Here is a 21,335-nt window from a genome sequence, read left to right as displayed (position 1 = left end):
TAGCCCTGAAAACTTACCATTGTATAAGGTGTCAGTGGTTTCCAGGGCACCTTGGCCTACATGGAAGAGAGAGACAGGTTCATTTACAGAAAGGCAGAGAGGTCGGCCTGAGTGATAGCCCGCTCTAGCCTGCTGCTCTACACTGGGTGAGGGAAAAGGGGAAGAGAAAGAGTAATGAATGACGATGGTGAGATAGAGAGGTGAGTATATACAATCCTTCCAGCTGATAAAAGTGTTACAGTCACCTATATAGTCGAGTTGCCTTGAAAAAAGATATCAACACTCTTATGACCACAGTGCCAATGTTGGTGTCAAGCCAAGGGCCCAACACGGTCTCATCAGTTGATGACCTACTATGAAATCGTTCACAGCCAGTATTCGTCGTTTACGTGCGTATGCTGAGAAATCACAAAAATATGTGCTGAAGTGTTTCCGACACATCACAATGTTCACAATTGAGACCAGTGTCACTGCGGATGATCATATGTGTAACGTCTTGCGTGCGCAACACCGAGACGAATGCGGTGAATCGTACTTTTGAGGTGCCGCTTCACTTTGGGATCAATGTGAAACCTCATTCCCGGTCCCATTGGTGAAGTCGCTAGTGTCGCCATTCCGGTTGGGTCCAGTGCTTAAGTGTGCAGCTTTGCATCACGCAGTGAAGCAGGGCGTTCGTATCAGCTAGTGAAAACGCAATGCGTACTTCAGGGGCACTGCTTAAGGCATTTTCAGATTTAGCGTCATCTCTTCAGTTATCATCACGCCACAGTGCGCGGGAATCCACTAAAAAGGCATAATACGACCATTTGTTGAAGCAACCTGAATAAATTCTGCGATTTCTATTAGCCAAAATGTAATACGGACCTTGCCACATGACGCTATTAAGGGTTAGCAAAAGGGGTTTCGAATCACGGAAAATAATCCAAGCTCAAGGCTGCTCGCCAAAAGTAAATCTTATTGCCTCCCAGATAGCGACAAGCTCTCCGGCAGATGATGTGGTTTTTGTAGTCTACCTTCAATCGCGGAGTAATGTCCATGTCTGGGATGAAAAAGGATGCGGTTGACGTGTCTAGTGTAGTGGACCCGTCGGTGTACACGTGCAGAAGATCGTCGTACGCTGTTTAAATGTGATGTAGAGTCAGTTGTCTAAGGCCAACAGAACAAACAAGGGACGTCTACATAATCCCAGGAATCGTAAGACTAACCGGCGCTTTAGGCAGGACCCACGGAGGCACTGCAGGAACACTCGGTGGGGAAAACCTGGATGGTATAATATTCTAATGCCACGATATCACTCTTGAAAAACGGCAGGCTGTGTGAGTGGCGGGCAGTGCTGATAGCGGGTGCTGTCTGTGTTGAACTCTAAGTGGCTCGCAGAGCATGTATACACCGATGGGACAAGCCCAAGCCTCCGCAATGGTTCCATTTTTTAAAGTACAGCGCGGTAGACCAAAGCATATTCGCAAGCCTTGAGCTTGAACACTCTCTGGTGTCTTCACGCAACTATGCCTCATACAGAAGAGCACCGGCATGGTGTATCGTAGGTGTCCCACAAATAGAGAATTGTACAATTGAATTAGTGACGATTCTGATGCACCCCATCTTGCCCCTGCCACGTTGCGAAGAACGAGGCTCCTCAATTTCGATTTCAGTACTTCAGCGTGTCTCGTACACGATAGATCTTTGTCTATGACAACCCTAAAAAACTTGTGGTGTTTTACAGCAGGTATCGCTGTACCAATAATAAATATCGGGTATTGTGACATATGCTTCCGCGTGAACCTAAGCTCTGCGCATTTGTCAATTGCAAGAGTGAACCGCTGATGTAGATATTTGGCTGTGACGGTCACTGCACGCTGTAGTCGAGCACGCTACTGCGGACGAGCAGTTCCGGATGATCATATACATATGTTATCAGCGTATGCACTGATCTTCACCGTGCTAGAAAGTTCTGCTACTAGGCTGATCATTGTGACGTTGAATAGAATCGAGCGGAGAACTCCACCTTGGGGCACACTAGGTTGAACTTTATATTGATCGGTGTCTCCATTACTTGTCGTAATGCAAATGGTGCGCTGACTAAGGTAACTAACGATTCAAGCATACAGTCATCCACCAATGTCGAAATCTTCCAGTGCGTTACAGATTCCGTGATGCAGCACATTATCGTAGGCATCCTTATTGTCTAGCCCCACCGCGGTGGTCTAGTGGCTAAGGTACTCGGCTGCTGACCCGCAGGTCGCGGGATCTAATCCCGGCTGCGGCGGCTGCATTTCCGTTGAAGGCGGAAATGCTGTAGGCCCGTCTGCTCAAATTTGGGTGCACGTTAAAGAACCCCAAGTGGACGAAGTTTCCTGAGCCCTCCACTACGGCCTCTCTCATAATCATATGGTGGTTTTGGGACGTTGAACCCCACATATAAATCTGCTCAAATTTTGGTGCACGTTAAAGAACCCCAAGTGGACGAAGTTTCCCGAGCCCTCCACTACGGCCTCTCTCATAATCATATGGTGGTTTTGGGACGTTGAACCCCACATATAAATCTATCAAATCTTTAATGTCTAGGAAGACTACCGCCACTAGTCAGCGTCGGCGTCTTTACTCTTCAACGCATGCGATCAAGTCGACCACACTGTCATTGACAGATTGGCTTCATCGGAAGCCGTTCATAAATGCAGGAAAAAAGTTGTTGCTTTCTAGAAGCGATTCTGATCTTGACAGTACCATTGTTTGTATTACTTTCCCGACACAGCTGGCTAAAGCGATTGGTCTGCAGGAGGAAAGTGCATAAGGGCACTTCCCCGGTTTAAGCAACTCAAAAATGCGGCTGCATTTCAAATTCGCTGTAAATTCTCCTGCCTCCCACGAGGTGTCACTGAGACAACAGGATATGTCGTGCTTCTGCATCAAGATGGTGGAGTGCAGCATAGGCTATTCCGCCAGGTCCTGATGCCGATGAGCGTCGGGAGGCAGAAATCACAGCTCACGCATTGTAATACACACATCACGTCGCTGATCAGAGATGGAGGTGCAATGGTAGTAAGAGGCTCATTTGTGGTAAGATCATCAGTGGTGTTTACGATGACGCTACAGTAGTCACTGGGTACTTCCAACTTCCTTCCAACCTTGATGTAGAGCAACAGCTTGAAAGGGTTGATATTGTCGAGGAGTTGTTTGTAAACTTCGTACCACCCGCCAGATCTTAAATAGAGGTTGCCTCCTGGCGGCCAGAGATCCACACAATTTTCTCTAACGCTGCCTGTCAATCTTGTCAAGATGCCGAAAAACGTGTCGTTGAGCTCGACGACATGCGAAAGGGTCTGAAGGCTAGTTCATTCGTCTGTGTTGGCGTTCTGCACGGCACGACTTGCACGAAGGGTTTCGTATTGGGAGTCAACTGCTGATCTCTGTATCGGGGGGATAACCTGTCCGGTTGTGTCACGCAGTGAAGAAGCAATGATGTCCTCTGCCTCGGATGGATCAGTCGTGTGCTCAGAGCTGACAGATGCCTTCAACAGTGTACAGTCCATTTGACGGATGTAGCGTGTGTGTGCGTGTGAGGCAATACCATCTAAACGAAACATACGTTGTAAGGTGGTGACTGCCGCGAGTGTCCAAGTCCACGCACCAACATGCAGAAGACAGAACGCTCCTGGAAACAAAAAAGAGGTCGTACAACGCCGTCACCTGAAGAGGAAAATGAGACAGGCATCGCCTGCATGGAAACGAGCAAACTATGTGGAGGCAAAGACGGCTCATGATAATGCCATATTATTTTCCATTTCATTTTCACGACCGAATACAAATATCGTTGTGTACTCACTTCTTCTAGAGACTACTGCAGCATACTGGTTTTTACTAAGTCACCATCACCACCATCTTCCTGAACTCTACCCAGACATGCATGTCGGAATTCCTCCAAATATGAAAATGTCTGGTTCAAGCTTACTGCGCCAGTTACGAATATGTGCGGACCTAACTTGTCGTTACGTACAATTTATCGAATGAGCAGACAGCTTGAATAGCGAGGCCAGTGGCACTCCTGAGACTAGAGAGAGTCATGTTCATTCACTCCGGAACCCGTCATGCGCTGGCCGAAACGGAAAGTGTACGCACCCTATGAGTGGACGAGCAAGCTGCCACGCTGCTTCAACAGATTCGCGAGCCCTTTTTGCTAAAGCCAAATAGACACTTTTATGAGAAATGTTTGTCACCACACTGTTGCAAACAAGTCCCATCCCAGATGCCCACTTACTGACGTCCCAACCACCTCGTATTGTGTTCCTTTTCTTCGTCCTTGTCTTTGTCTGTGACAGATCGAAGGGTGAAGGACGAGGCGCTTGAGGAGAATCTGCGCCGTCTGTAAGCTGCGCAGATTTGCGAAGCGGGCACCGAAATTTCCTTCGCAGTTTCAGGAAGCGAATGGACGTCAGTGTCGGCATGCGTCGATCTACGTTTCGGCTTCTTTCTATAGCTGTCGCAATGATTGCTTCCTGTCAACGGGACGTCCAATGGAATCGTAGGCGTGCTCGATTACACTACGCCTCTGAAGCCGTGCGTTTACTTCGTGTAAAGCGTCGCGCAGATTCCGCGAAGTAAGCTGCTCAAGTCAATTTACGACGTTCGCATGACGAAAGCAACCAACAGAACTAACGCTGGAAAAACAAGGACAAAGGGCTACACATTGTTTTTACCCTGCAACTTTAGCTCTATTCTTGCTCATGCAACCACGTCTGGGCCTGTCGAGCTCACGCTATGGTACATACTACTTTACCAGTTATGTTTCTTGCTGAAAATTTTGCACGCATCAAATAAAACGCGCGTATACCTGGCAATGCACCAGCAGCTTATTGCTTGTTTTTGTGAAAGGGCGAGACGTAAAGCGTTCACAGAATAGGTGCAATCTTTCCGGAGCATCGCCTGTCCCAATCCATTCTTGGGCTGGCGGATATGAACTCATTACAGGGCAACATACCATTGCACCAAACTATGCCATGGCCATCGTCCAGTAGCGAACGTATGATAGGCTGACGATTATGATGGCTTCCAAGAAATAATATATTATAATAGCTGTGATTCTACGCGCCAAAACAACGATATTATTATGGAGCGCGTCGAGGGCGCCGGCAATATTAACAGTTTGATATTCCTTAACGCGCCCTGGCATTGCACGTTACACGGGCTTATAGCGTTTCACCCCCATCAAAATGAATTCACCGTGGCAGGGTTCAAACCCTCGACCTTCGGGTGAACAATCGAGCACCATGACTTCTGTTCACCAAGGGTGGACACTCTGCTGAAAAACATTCAATCACACTAAGTCTGCAGATGGTAGTGAGGGTTGACGTAGCTAAATTCAGAGGTAACCGGTTTCTTCTGCGAATGCCGTCGTGTCGTATATAATACATACGCATGCATACAGACCTCGAGAACGTATACCGGTATGTTTCTCGGTGAAGGTCACTCTCGACGAAGCTGGTTGGAATGCTTGCCTTCTTAAAATTGATGACGAGAGATGACAAGAACTTTACTAAGTCCTGAGCGAGAGATATTTAGAGGAGCCATGGGCTTCTCCCCATGTCAAGTCTGTGGTTCCGCCCACGATGGGACCGGAAGTCAACGTTACGTCGCGATGTCGTGGGCCCTCTGGGCAACCTGCAGTTGGCTGCTGTTCTTCAGAGATGCATCCTCTCACTTCTTCGTTATGGGGTTAAAATTCAAGACAAAAAAGGTCCCTCACTTCTGCACCTTTCTATAAATATGCGTACCTTCTCGTTTCGGAAAGCTTCATTTTTGTACACTGCGCATATTATCAATGCGAAGCTGTCCTCCAGCTCAATATCGTTTTCGAGGTGCCCTTCGAGGAAAATGACATATTATAAAAGCTAACGTTTTGACCGGCGCATGGCATTTCCGAGAATAAGACCCTTTTATACATTCAAAGACCGTGCCACAGCTGAAACACTAACTAGTGAAGCGCGATTTTCCTGAGGCTTTCCTTTGTGTGACATACTCGATCAACACAACTTCGTCGCTATCGTTGGTTTGCGCAGCCGTAACGGATCGCTGGTGCTAATGCTGATATATGTGTTTACGTTTGATATAGATAATTGACGCAGAAGTAGAAGCAGACGCGGTGTATCGAACAAGTTTCTCGACGTTTTCGTAAACATTGTGTCTTCATCAAAGCATAGGGCATGGCGGCAGTGTAATCAATATATTACGCGTTCATATCAACCGAAACGAAGACGCACCTAAATAGAAACGAATGATCCCTATTGCTATTTGTAAGGCTCTGTTTGATTGCTTGATGTCGCATGTTTGTATACTAATATTTTCCTTGTTCATGTCAACAGGGTAGCAGGATGCCGCGAAGTTCACCCGAAGTCCACAATGCCCAAACGTTTCGGTTACGCGCGCTCACGTACGCATGCACACACACATACATACATACACGCAGAGCTATATGAAACGACACTATCTTGTCGTCACAGGTGGCTGTAGGAGTTGCGCCTAAATCTCATTTCTATTCTCAAAGCAGACCTTCATGTGTACCGTAGCGCGACTTTCGCGATGGAGCATAGAGGGACGCTCTCTAAACTCCACTTCGAAACCAATACTCTCCTCTTTCTAATAACAAATGTTAAGAAAAAAGGCAATGATTTTCTCCCATGCTCAAGCCATTGACAACATATTTATGCAAGATAGCAGATGAAACTTCAATAGTGACGCCCTTTCTAGTGCGTACTGCTGAAACAGTATGAACATAATATCAAACTGAGCTGCGAACGCCAACTATTAAACGTACTTTGATATCGGCTATGTCTTCTTCCAAGGCCTGACCTTTTTTTATTGTGATGCTCTCTAAAATTGAAAAATTTTAGTTATGCTGCGGAAAATCAAGAACATAGGCTCAGAGACAGAGACAGAAGATGGTATTATTTTATGCTAATTAATTTCCACAGTCCATACTTGCATGGTATCTTAAGTAAAAACTAAAGACGGCTTCACACTAGTGCTTTCAATACTGAAGGAACAGCAGAGGTAGGTGAAATTCTGTTTACTTTTTCTCTTTTTTTTCTTCCTCACTGCTTTCATCTCCTTTTAGCCTCAATTTCTTTCTTTTTCTTTCGCTGTCTATTTTATTTCTACTTGTCGCTCTTTATGTCTTTTTGTCTTTCTTTCATGTCTTTCTCATTCACTCTTTATTTCTCTTTCTTTTTCACCTCCGCCTCCTTCTCTCTCGCTCTCGTTCTGTCTATATCACTCTCCTTCCTGCACTTAACTTGCTTTTTTATTCTATTTCTTCTTTTCATATGCCTATTTCTTTCTTTCTTTTTGTCATTTTGTGATATGATTCACTCTCTCCCCTCCATCTTTACTTACACCTCACCTTTACTTCTCTTTCCTTGCCCCTTGCTATACTATACCGAAGAACGCTACGTTATGTTCTGCTAGCAGGCCGGAACCGCCGAGTGGTTACAAAGCTCGCCTTCGGATCGTAGGTACGAGTCTCGCCTCATCAAGAAGTTCTTGTCGCCAAGAAATAATCTTTCGCTCTCTATATTTTTTTCTCTCTTTTTTTCTTTTCTTTCTTTTTAACTCTACTCACTCTCTTGCCCATCAGAGTTATTCCATCCTGTGGCGTACAAATCAGCCTATGTGTTTTTGGGAGCGAAGCAGAAAATGAAGAAGAAAAAGAAGATGAGCATAGCATCTGCCGTTCATGATGCTCATAGTATTCTGTTGACGAATTTCACTTAACGGCTGGCACAAAAAGTTTGTTTGTCATATGTTCGTGTGCCTGTTTGCCTTCGATATCAATCACTCCAGCTTCACTCGAAAGTGCACGCACGGCTCTATCTGCGGATCCCTTATGTGAAAATTTCTGCGTCTTGCGCAAGCTCTGACTTTCACTCAAGTCACAGTGACCCTTTCCAGATGTTTTCTGAAGTTCCTCTAACGAATGCCCTTTGTTGCACGATGTCCAAACTGACCTTAGTTTGATCGATATGGGGGGTTTAACGTCCCAAAACCACCATATGATTATGAGAGACGCCGTAGTGGAGGGCTCCGGAAATTTTGACCACCTGGGGTTCTTTAACGTGCACCCAAATCTGAGCACACAGGCATGCACCATTTCCGCCTCCATCAGAAATGCAGCCACCGCAGCTGGGATTCGAACCCGTGACCTGCGGGTCAGCAGTCGAGTACCTTAGCCACTAGACCACCACGGCGGGGCAAACTAACCTTAGTTACCCTGTCAAACTTCGTACAATACTGTGCTACGGGTAACAACGTTTTTGTGTCAGTAGTAGTCCACCACAGGAATAAGTTTTGCCTGGTGATAGTTTTGTGTGTTACTCTTGTACTATTGCACAGTGCAGAAGAATGAGCTTTTTTTTTCAACCGTATTGGCGAGTTGTGGTAAAAATTTGCGTTGTCCTAAAATATCCGGTTTGGTCGTTTCCATCACGCAGATGTGTTTTTAATTCAATTCCACGTTTTCGTGCAGAGTGTGAACTACAAGTTGGCCCATCGTGGTTTCACAAACGAGCTTATACGCTACATTATAAGCAACAGAGCTACTTCAAAAGGCTGCCTACGCTAAAAAATTCCGTGGTCAGTGAGGTTCAACACGCTACTCACGTTGAACAGAAGTCGACACCGACAGCTAGCCACTTACTGACGGCGGCCGAGTTGGGAAGTGCCGTGGCGTTAGTTTCATCACACTGATTTGTGTGGCCCCTATAGTGCCTTAGCACACGTCCCAGTGATCGCGGGGCCTATTTCACGCTGTTGTGATTCGGCTGGTAGCATAGATTCAAAGGACGAAACCAACGCAGGCCAATGACTTTCCAAGAAATTATACCCAGACTGCCCCGGATAACAAGACCAAAAAAAAATCCACGCATTCTCACGAAGTAAATAACGAAGAGTTAGCAAAGCTATATGTGTCGTGAGCTTTTTCTCTGTCTTTTTTCTTTCCTTTCGTGTTTCCGGTCGTCTTTTTTTTTCGCAGATACATTATGTGTCATTACTAACTCAGCCAACTTACCATTCTTCTGTAGGTCCTAAGGCCCATAATGCCTACGTTAAAGTCGCCGACTAGTACAAAGGATGGACAGGCGGATGGACACACTGACGAACAGATGGCGCCGGTTTTTTCTTTTTTTTCACAGATGGGCAGGTGTTGTGCAATAAGTTGGGACGCCGGAACATCGCCGGTCAAGGCTATAGCCCTTAAATATATTTCCCCTAAAATTAATTATACCTTATTCGCCGATTCATATTGTCACGTTCTCTTGTCAAGTGTTGTTATGTTACACTGTACGTAATTCTCAGCGCAAACCACGCCTGCACTGTTCCAGAAGCTTCGGGACTGTAGTAGATCATTTCATTAAGATTACGCCCAATTGACGAACATTTTAAATTATTCTGGAGCCTACAGTGGCCGCTAGCGATAGCGCTAGAATATTCAATGGGCCGTGCAGGAAGGCCGACACGCATCACCGCTTGTCAGTTTTTTTTTTTTTTTATCAACGGCCGACGCTCCTCTCACCTCTACCAATGCTATAGTGTCTTGCTGTAGTCTTACTTTCTTTTTACGACGCCACAAGTTCGACCAAATAAAAAGTTTAATGTGAACTTCCAGTGTGCTCTCTTCGTTCGCATGACGACCCCGTGACAATATGCTATTCCTCTGAAGGTGAAAGCTTGCTAATAGCGACTTCCCTCTCACCGGGTTGTGAGCCGCGTGCGGGCTTATACATTACATGGCGCAACGACGCGTGGTGAATGGTGACAAAGCCAGCTAAGTATTCCTTCTTCTCGCAAAGGGATTGATTGATTTGATTGATTTGTGGGGTTTAACGTCCCAAAACCATCATATGATTATGAGAGACGCCGTAGTGGAGGGCTCCGGAAATTTTGACCACCTGGGGTTCTTTAACGTGCACCCAAATCTGAGCACACGGGCCTCGACATTTCCGCCTCCATCGGAAATGCAGCCGCCGCAGCCGGGATTTGAACCCACGACCTGCGGGTCAGCAGCCGAGTACCTTAGCCATTCTCGCAAAGGCAGTCACTTAAAGATGCATGGCGATTTGCTGTCGGTGCTGCGTGGGTTACCTCTTCCCGTTTTGCGTGGGCGCAAGGTCATTTCCGCATGTGTCAATCCATGCGCATCGAGGCGTTGATACCATTAGTGTGGTGCAACAGTGCGCTGCCGATGAAGCGAGGAAGCACTAAATATGAGGAATGCAAAGAGCTATGAACGACCGAATGGGATTTTCGAAATTGCAATATTACGTTTGACATCCAACGTAAAGCTCCTAATTCCAGAAATACATTTTGTTACCTCCTCTAATAATTAAGTTATTGAGTGTGAAGGCACTGGACTAATGACTGTTTATTGTAGGAGCAGTTTGGGTAGTTTACGTTGAACTTTCTTTACATGTGGGACTTTTTTTTTGCCATCGCAATCGATTTCACAGGGGAACCCGCAGCGCAACCAGCATCTACGGCAATGCGGCGATTCCAAGTGAGCCCAACCGTACGCAGTGCATATCTACAGAAAATTGATGAGAATTCTGAAGAATAGTATTTTGGACATTCTTAGTGGCGCTAGCACCCAGCGTTATTGATTTTCTTGCGGTGAAACCCAGGTTCACCACTGACCTGGGTTGCCCACCAACTGACGAAGTGGTACTGTCTATAAATACCAAAAAAAACAAAAGAACAACAACATTTAAAAGACGTAGAAGGGTGCTGTAGCTGTGAGACATCAAGAGACACTGTGTAAGCTATCTTACGTCAATGTACAGTAAATATTTGAACTAATTCGTTAAGGCCACGTTTCGTTTTCGTGTTATACCGATTCCATTACTGGGGGGATCAACCATATTTTCTTTCGAGTAGAACATTTCTTATTTCAGTAGTAAAAGTTGTAAATATGAAAAACAACGGATAATTCAAGCTACAAATAAGCCACACACAAGAAAAGGGCGTGGTCACTTCAAGCACGGTACTGTAATCCCTGTGGTTTACTTGCATAGTATAGATCCAGACTGAAATGCTTTTCGCACACCTGCGAATGACAAGAAAACATTATGCTTCACTGACGCCTCAGGTGCTGGTTTGACGTTTGTGGCATTCGTGACGTACTTCCACTGATATGTGGTGTTGAACGTCCCAAAGCCACCACATGATTATGAGAGGCGCTGTAGCGGAGGGCTCCGGAAATTTCGACAATCTGTGGTTATTTTGCGTGTGCCCGAATTTGAGCACACATGTCTACAGGATTTTCACCTCCGTCGAAAATGCAGCCGCCGCAGCTGCGATTCGAACCCGCTACCTGCGGGTCAGCAGCCGAGTACCTTAGCCACTAGACCACCGCGGCGGGGCTTTTTAACGCACTTCGAAACGCGCGCACGACATAAAAGTGACGATACTAGATATAACACAATAGACGAAAATGAAAGAAGAGCAGCATCTTATCTTTTGCGTACTTTGACGGGCTGAAATTGTTCCTTTTTATTGCACTTATCACCACGCCTTCCACGCGAATTCATCGATCGCAAATTCAAATACGTTCACTTTCGGCCCAGTTTCATGGTTTCCACAGAAATGCGGGACGCATTCCCTGGCATCGCAGCTGCTCGAAGTCTGGTCACTCAGCGACGAGCGCGCGCACAAACACAAGGAGCGTTAAACGGGGCATGGAGGTGAAACTTGCCCGAGTTCGGCAATACAAAAAGGGGATTATTGAGAGCGGGGGTTTGAATGAACAAACTAGGTGCTGAAAGGCTTAGAAGAAAGAAACAGCCCAGGGTAGCCCACGCCGACTACGGCTGTCGACTGGAACTATGGACATGACTTCAATTTATTAAAGAAACATGAAAGCGATGACTTCCATGTAGCAGAGCACAACGAAAGAATGCACTTAAAAGGACCAAACGAAAGGAGCGACAATTTAGCTGTCCCGTGGCAATCAAGTTTTGTAATTGCCCTGACTTTTTCTTTTATTGCTCTTGAAATATACGGTATGTCATCATATACAGTATTCATCACCCAGCGCTCAAAGCTGCCGACGACAGCCGTTTCAATGAGTGCTCTATAAGAGAGAAGCGAGGAAGAATGGGAATACTAACAGCAGGCGGTGCATTCAGACTTGCATACTTCGTGATGTTTTTGCAGCGAGCGCATGATTAGAAACGTCCACGTTGTTCAATGGTGGTGCATATGCTACAAAGCACACCCCTTTGCACAGAACTCGGTGTGCTTGAGGGACATGCAAATGTCGATGCATAAAATGTGAGTGCCTAATGGAACTGACCTAGTATGTTGGTCTGTTAACAAAAAACCTGAAAAGAAAATAGAACGCGAGAGCAAGTGCAAATCAGGTCACAGTAAGTTGACATTAGCATTTTCGATTCGAACGCGAGTTTCGTAGTTTTCGTTCTGAGTGATTCACAGATATAGCAAGAAGCAACATCAATAGAGACCTCCATATTGACAATCGCTTTAAAAAATACTGCGACGTTAAACATTCAGAGATTGTATGTGGCTTTTGGCTGCGGTTCTTTTTTTTTTCACTCAGCAGCAGTGGCCCTTCTTGGAAATTATCATAAACCGCCGCGGTAGTCTAGTGGCTAAGGTACTCGGCTGCTGACCCGTAGGTCGTGGGATCGAATCCCGGCTGTGGCGGCTGCATTTCCGATAGGGGCGGAAATGTTGTATGCCCATGTACTCCGACGTGGGTGCACGTTAAAGAATCCCAGGTGGTAGAAATTTCCGGAGCCCTCCACTACGGCGTCTTTCATAATGATATCATGGCTTCGGGACGTTAAACCCCACATATCAATCAATGATGGGAAATAGTCAGCAACCAGGTAATCCAGCGGCCAAAGTGGCTGTTTGAGAGTGTTCATAAGGCATGTCGAAATTTTTAAAGGGCTACTAAACCACTGCGAGCTGATAGACTGAAGCGCGGTTTCTCTCTATTCTTCAGTCGCCTTCCTACAGGTATATATTCCCTCGAAAAAGGACTTTTTTTTGGTGAGTTAATGCTTACATTGCTTCAGTATACTTGGCTTCGTGAAATGCATTTTGTTAAAATGGGGACAGAAGAAAACAAAGTGAATGTTCGAATTACGAACTGCTTAATGACATCCTAAGAAGCATACAGAAAAAAAGCCAGACCTGCGCGGTATAGGCGCAGCACAGTCACAGCGAAAGCTAGAAGAGCGGTCTTTCAGAGCATTTTCAAAACCCTCATTGGGAAACTAATGAAACCACACTAGCTTGGTGCCCACCAAGGCAATAATATTAAACTTTTGGGTAGTTCGCCGGCATTCGCTATGCTATTTTTCATCATTTTTCTGAGTAGCGTGGTATCCGCTAAACACTTGCAAGGAAATTTGTGCCAATGATGCATGCAGTGGCTGACGACGATGAGGAATCATGCCTGAAGTGGGTATGCGCCATAAATAATAGGGAAACAAGAACAACCTTTTTTATTGGGTTGGAGTGTTGGACGACCCACTCGTTATGCTATTTGCATTGTGCGATGACTGGTTGTTCTTTTGCTGTTGTAAAACGCTTTATAAGTCGTATTAACGCGATTTCTTTTGCGACATCAAGCCTGCCTAAGGCAATTTCGACCAGTCACAAGCACCACTGTAGCTCTCTTTTTTTTCATGGTATTTAATGAAATTTTCGCGTAATAAAGACAAAATCAAGCAAACAAAAGTACAATCAAATGGCGAAAATAAGTGCTCAATAATTACTCATAAAAACTCAATGGCTAACAAAGCGTGAGTTCTTAATATTGAGAGTTCTTCACATCGCGTTATGCAAAAAAAAGGAGAGAGGTCAGACAGCTCTCTGCTTTTACGTATTCTTGTAGTTTTGCATAATGTTGTTCAGGTACATTAACTTTTTCGATTTGACTATTTATTGTTCTGTGTTGAATGCACTTTTTATTTTTTTTTTTGCACTTGTAGCTTTTGCTGCTGTTACTTACCTTTTATGTACCCCATTAACGATAGGAGGTCCCCCTGACAGTTTCTTACTTTGGGACCTCCTGACGCTGTATATATTATGTGAGCTCATTTTTTTTGTACTCATGTACTCAGCAATGAACTTGAATAAACTTGAATAAACTTGAATAAGATGAAGTACCAGTCCGGTCTAATCTCTAGCTCTTCGTAAATGTTTTTGAGGTGGATAGCCATTTGAATGAAGTGTGTGCTTGAAGAGGTGGTGGGCTCTGCATTGCGGTCTTGCATCCGTGTCTTCCACAAGCTATGCATACCCACGAGGAAAAACATATCGTATGGCACTTCATCAAGCGCTGCTGGTAGAAGATAATGTATTGTGTGTGAATTAGTGATGAAACGTTTTTTACTGCTCGCTGAAGGACATCCCAAAACAGTATGACATCTTTGCAGCTAACAAAGCAATGTTCAATCGTTTCCGGCACATCACATAGGTGGCAGTTAACAGGCGAAATAAAGAATACCCTTAATTTTTAACCATGTGTTTACCGCCAATGTTTCAGAGTGCAGTTTATAAAAGAATGTTTTTGAATTTGGTGGATTATACATTTTGCGCACTGGCTTCAACACATCGTGGTCTGGAAAATTGGAGTACAGTGAGCGGTACAACGGAGATGGGAAGAGTGTACTCAGTAGATCATTATACAGCACCGAGCGCCATACTGTGTACAGTCATTCTACAGAAAAGCGAGCTTTAAGGAACTGAACGGTGAGGTGAACTTCCTGCATTAATCCCCACAAGCATGGGCGCTCGGAGAAGTGTGATATAACAATTAAATCTAGTAAGCAATCAACATGTGTAACCTGCAAGAAGGAACGGATTACAGGATGGGAATCGTCTCGAAAAAAAATTGTGACACTATTTGCTATAAAAAAAGTGTTTTAATCCTAACCCATCCTCACTAATTGGCTTGAATATATTATCACGACGCATGGGCTCAAAAGTCGAAGACCATATGAGAGTAGCAAAAATTCGATGAAAGCGTTGTATATAAAATCTTGCGCTATGAATAAGTTGCAATACACACTAAAGCTTTGTTGCTAAGAAAGTATTGCAAGCAAGCTTCGACTCTCCCAAAGATTGAAAGTCGATAGGACACAAACGTCTGGGTCTGTCGTTCAAGCTTAGGGACGCATTCCTTCCAGTCTGAATGTATATGCATGCAATGGTACACCGAGGTACACCAAGGTAAATAAAACGCACCGGTGTAGCTCAATGGTAGAATACTGGACTGGAGCTCAGCGGACCCGGGCTCGAGCCCCACTGTGCTATTGGCGCTAGGTTTTTTTTTAATTTCGCGTGATGTGGTTACGGACACCGGTGGCGGACAACATGCAATAGCGTGTGACCCGAAAAGTGATCTCATAACAGCTTTCGCAGTAAAAACAAGGACATTTCTGTGCATGCGCTTCCTCGACAATATGTATATTTCCACAGACGTGGCGCTCGACCATGTCAGCATTTGCTGATAAAACTGATGAAATTTACACCTTTTTCGTGCACCTCATCGGGTACTGTGGCCAAATGTTTCCGCCCAAAAACTTTTTTTTTTCAAGACCATGGTGCCCCCACAAAGTTTGCTTGCGTTTGCTAAAGTGTGCATAATAGAAAACAAAGTTTATGAAATGTCTTTTTATATGTGTAGCTTCGAAAGTACACTTCACATACCACAGACATTTCCTTTAGTTCTGGTTTTTAACCATTCTAAAATGTTTGTCTTACCAGCCATCTAGGCATAAGCACGCTCTATGTCAGCATCCTGCATCTATGTTGCTATGATGCAGCAGCATATCAGGATTTCATCACCTGCAGGTTAGGCTCGACTTTGCCCGCCAAGGTGTATCAGTGGCAGCGCTGCTCTGCAGCTGACCCGAAGGTTGCAGGTTCGGTCCCCAATGCATCGGTCAGATTTCGCGATAGGTGTAATGGTAGAGACCTATTCACTGTGCGATGTCACAGCACGTTAAGGAATGTCAGGTGGTCGGAATTTCCGGAGCCCTACACTACAGGGTCTTTCATAATCATGTGGTGATTTTAAAAGTTTATATTATTATTATTATTATTATTATTATTATTATTATTATTATTATTATTATTATTATTATTATTATTATTATTGTCGACTTGCCGAGAAATCTTGCGAGGGCCTGCAAAGATTTGTAGGCGACGAAAGCTATGTTCGGGAAAAATCTTGCAAAGACAGTGTTGCCTCGCTCCTCGAGTGGAAGGTGAGAGAAAGAGAGAGAGAAAGGGTTTACGAGAAGACGCTATTGGCCCTCCGAGTTGACGCCCAGTGAGTCAACACTAACGTCACACCTAATCGAATGCCTCCGCCGGTTCAACAACTGCAACGTTCCACGCTCTTCAGTGTCCCAGTAATGGCAAACGACGATTTCGCAAAGTAATATTCACACGTAAAGTGCAGGAGAACGAGGATCTTCTGTCGGCCTTGCGTTTGGGGCCTCTCTGCTGACTTTGTTACTCGCATAAAGACGTCATCCGCCTACGCTGACACTCGTAATGGCGTCACGCAGCAACCAATCTGTCGATTGAGACGAGCAACGCTAATGATGGCAAGATCGTCGGTGAACACAAAGCCTGGTCGTGCTGCTGCCGCAAAGCGTTTGTCAATGTTGCGATAGGAGCAGCCGATGACGAGACGCTGTCGACTTTCGAGTGCGTCCATGAGCAGCAACATCTGTTCTTTCGCGCCCACCCGAGAGTGTGCCTGTTTATTATTTTTAATTTCTATTTGCGCAAATACGCACTCATAGGCTCTTTTTTTTTCTCATTTACTTACCTTCCATATGCATCACAGGTACAAGATCTATAAACTACATTACGTATATTAGTGGGATAGCCAGGGACAACAGTGGAAGTGCCTCAGATTGGCTGGCCGACGTTTTGATAGGAGGACCTATCTTTATCAAAGGCGACGTGCTATTCTTGGCGTATTAATTTTAAAGGGGTTAATGGTGATGTCATCTCCTGTGGTGGCGCGTGTCCATTTTGATAATCTCTGTCTGAAAAGAAAAAAAAACAATAAAGCAGAGGAGTGCTGTCCTCGCTTTCCTTCAAGTCAGGTGGTACACTGTAAGCAAAAACTATCCGAGTTTAGGGTTTTTGAGGCTCATGACCTCTGAAAAATCTCTCGGGTTTAAAATTACTACCTCGTGTAGGAGTAAAAGATGGTACATGACACAGTTTTACCACCACCTCTCAGGCAAGTAGTAAAAGGATGTCAAAATCCAGTTTTACTGCTTTGGGAGTTTTCTATCACGTAATTTTTAACCTGCGTTTCAGAGTTTATTACCACGTGACTGCAAGGTGCAGCTGCTTCGGTGGCTTTTGCCCCATGCCCTCCATTGTGACGCTCTCAGTGAATCATGAAGGTACGTGAGGACCACAGATCTTTTTTTTTGGTATCCCCATGCCTCAGGACTGACCTTGAGTCAACGCACTTTCACTGGAACTGGGGGCACCATAAGCACAAACACACGAGAACAGCATACTGTGAGCGAAAAAGAAAAAAAGACGGGGGGGATCTCAAAAGAAGGAAAAAAAGAAAGAAAACCTGCTGTGGAAAGTTGTCCTGCATATTTTCGCAAATTGTTGGCTTTTGCTCGGCGGTGGCCTTGGAGACAGACGGTGCAAGAAACTCGGTATCTGTGTGTCTCGTTGGGCTGATGGATCTCACGTGTTTCCTACATTATCGAGTGATTGTGCGCTTCCGAGCGCCTCCGAACCTGCACGTCGCGGAAATCGCGCTTCCGAGCCGAATCATGAAGATCTGCCAGTGGTAACAAAATCAATCTGGTGTCATCGTCCGTGCTTGCCTACTGGAGAAGCAATAAACAAAATGCTTCACTCTGTCATCGGCAACGAGCCGCGGCCGCCAGTGACCAGTGGGAGTGTGTCGCCAAGGCAGGTGAAAGAAGCATCGCATATATCTTGTTCCACAGTAGGCGATGTCTGCATGAGTAAAGTGCTGCCCGAATTGCCCATCTCATGCACCAACTGTTCTCAAACATGTAGCGCGAAGCTGATACGAGGCAGACGGAACCAACGAGCGGCTGCCGCTGAGCGACGAAGAAAACCCGGACAGTGATCTTTCGTTGGAAGTATGCATACACCGCCCCGTCCACGTAAGATAGCGGTCATGTGTTCATTTGTGTCTGAAATGACGACGAAATTCGCACAGGATATGTGATCTGTGATCGCCAGCTGTGTTTCATCGGATAGCTGTGCTCCTCGAAAAGGCCTAGTACGCTGTCGGTAAGAAGCTTGTGTGCAGGCAGGCGTGCACCGCTCCTCTACGCCCGTTGTGATGAATACGTGCTGCTACTGTGTTTGTGCACCGTCTCTCAATGAAAATTATTGAGCTACCATGGTTTGTGCGTACTTAGGTATATTTTATGGACTTGTACATCAGCAGTGCTAACACGCGTGGGGCCATGAGCCCGATGTGCCAAGTAATTATTGGATACTCAAAAAAGGTGAGATCGGGTAGATTTATAATAAAAGATCGGTGTGACATTTATTGCCCTGCAGTCCACCTTAAGTTTACGCGTGCACCTTCAACCGTCGTTGTTAATCAATGCAAAAAAGAGCTCTCCTACCGGTACTACAAGGCCGGTCAGAAAGTCGTGCCCATATGTACCGGATTTTCAAATTGTAGTTGAGCAACGCGTGCAGTCTGTTCGAGTGGGGTATTATTCTGCATTTGTTGTGTGTGCGTGTTTGTCTGTATGTGAATCTATGTGTCCGAAATTCTGCCGTTTAGTTAAATCAATCATTTCTGCTATTTAATAAATTTGTCGACTCTGGGCGAATGCACCCGTCAATTTTTATTTTTTTACCACCAGAAATAACTCCCAGAAATCACCTCAAAAACCTTGTGAAGGCAGTAAAAATTTACTCTCTCTATACTCGCTCAAGACCTCACTGGGGTAAATAATTACTACTCTCCCTACGTTCAAAAACTCAATTAGCACGAGAGTAAATTTTTACCTCGATAGTAGGTGGTAAAAAAACCCAGGAAGGGTAGTGCGCTAGAGGACAAATGGTTTACCCAGTTTTTGAGGTTATTTCAGGTCATTTTTGTTCAGTGTCTAGTGATTCAAAATTGTTTTCGTAGAGTGGAGAAAAAAAAGAAAGAAGAAAAAAAACGCAAAGTTGTAGTGGTGTGCTGAAAATATGGGGGCCGCGTCAGCCACGAACAAACGAACGAGCCCAGCGCTTGCGGGCGGGCACTTCGGCGGAGCGTGGGCGGCGCTTTCGAGACGTTGCCGACGACGACGACGTCGAGCATTAACCGGCTTTGGCCTTCCGCTCTGGGCGGTCCCACTAGGCTGTTTTGGCTCACGTCTCGTCGGTTTTATACCCGCGCGCCGTCTCCGCTCTCAAACGTGATCGGCGCGTGCTTGACTCGCACCTCGTCGGTTTCATTGGTCTTCCACTGCCGACGCTTGCGTTCCGCTTCCCTGGCTCTCACCTAGTCCGTGTTGCAAGCGCGATGTCACTATTCACGATCGCAATCGGCTATGTTAACCCTCTCAACGCCAGCGACGGCCGGGTAAGGCCAAATTGTTTCGACGCATGTTTCGGTGGGTAGAAGAGCTTCGCTTTCGCGGCGCTCACTCCATCGCAGATAAACGAGTCGAAAGAGTGTTCACTCGATGTGCGCTCGAACGTTGCGAGTGGTGGAGGGGGTGAAGCGAGAGAAAAGTGGCACGCGGCTAGCGTGTGGCAGGCGAGGGACGAGTGGCATGACCGCGCACCTCGAGAGAAGGCGTGACCTACTTGGTATTGCCCCAAATCTTGTGGAGAGGCGAGCGTGGTGCGGCGCATTGGCACGGAATTCCGTATGGTCAGCATTACACAGGCTAGTCAACAAGCTGCTTCGCATCTAAAAATACCCTTTTTGACCTGGAAAATGGGAGCCATCATTTTCCAACCAGAATAAGCAAATTGCTTGAATCTTTTTCAGTTTTTCTGAAGAAGAGTGGTGGCACCACTTCACTGGTTGTTTTGTTTCTACAATGGCGTACGCTATCGAGCATCGTCCCCTGTAACAAGGTGTGAAAACAAATCATCTGTCTTATCGATAGTAGTCCATTAATGCTCGTTCACTTGACATCTTTTAGTGTTTCAGTTGGGCGGTGAGCATTCTTAGAACCTAGTTTGCACAAACTTTGTGATATCTGGGCACATGAGCTACAATTAAGAAAATTTTAGTGAGGCCAACCAGGGGAACTTTGTCTCGCAGACCACTAACCCTCGAATGCAGAGATGTTACTTGGCTTGCCCCTTCGACTTGACTTGAGCAAGTCGGCGTGAAGGAAGCAGCGGACTTCAAAACTCCCAAGTCAGCCTTCGCGTTTCATAGATGCTGAGGCTGTTTTGCTTGGTCCCGTCAAGAACGAGCTTAAAAGCAGAAACACGCTATTCGCCTGTTAACGAGGTTAATAATGAAGTTGTTCGCGTAAGGCACGTGTTACAGCAAAAATAAAAGACCGTACGTATTAAAATAACTATAAAAACGAAGTGCCACAAGCATATTTCCGCCATTTCACGGCTAATGAGCGGCACGTGGTGCCTGCCGCCCCAGGGATGCGCAGTGTTGCTTCTGTAAAGTGTTCGTTTCCCGCTGGTTTTAGGGGCCACCCAAATGCGGCGTGTTTCTCCACGCTTGCTTGTTTGAAGGCAAAACAAGCATCGCGTTGGGTTCTTTCGTTGCTTTTTTTTTTCAATCGAATGCTACGGCGTGTATTTGTGCTGACCTGGCTCCCGAGGTAACGCAATTTTCACGGTATTCGCCTTTATGTTCGCCTGTGGACATGCTTGTAGCGGGATAAGTCGCAGTTATATATAAAAAAAACAAGTTCTGGGAACAAAAGTGATTCGTCTCCTTTTGTTGAGCTTGGTAAGCAAGAGAAAAAGTGGGGGGGGAGGACATTGTCCTCAGCAGAATTTCGTCTCGCGGGGTGCAGCAATGTCTCACTGCATGATGGTGAAGGGGGAGGCACATGATCAAAACCCCTGTGACAATGGCTTCTCTTTTTGCCTGTGTGTGGAATTTAACGAAGCGTTAGGCTGCAAAAAGCGATGCCTTTCTGAGTGAGAAACAGCGCCCTAGACGGAACGAAAGGATAGAAGAGGCACACAGACACACCGCCGGGTCAGTTTTGTACCGATAGAGACAGAAAATGTCGTCGTGTTTTAGAAAAACAGAAATAGTTTTTGCGATTACAGAACACTTCGGAGTCGTCACC

The sequence above is a fragment of the Rhipicephalus microplus genome, chromosome X (assembly GCF_043290135.1).
Source record: "Rhipicephalus microplus isolate Deutch F79 chromosome X, USDA_Rmic, whole genome shotgun sequence".
NCBI lineage: Eukaryota > Metazoa > Arthropoda > Arachnida > Ixodida > Ixodidae > Rhipicephalus > Rhipicephalus microplus.
The sequence above is the reverse complement of the archived record's forward strand: the minus strand, read 5'-3'. Positions refer to the sequence as shown.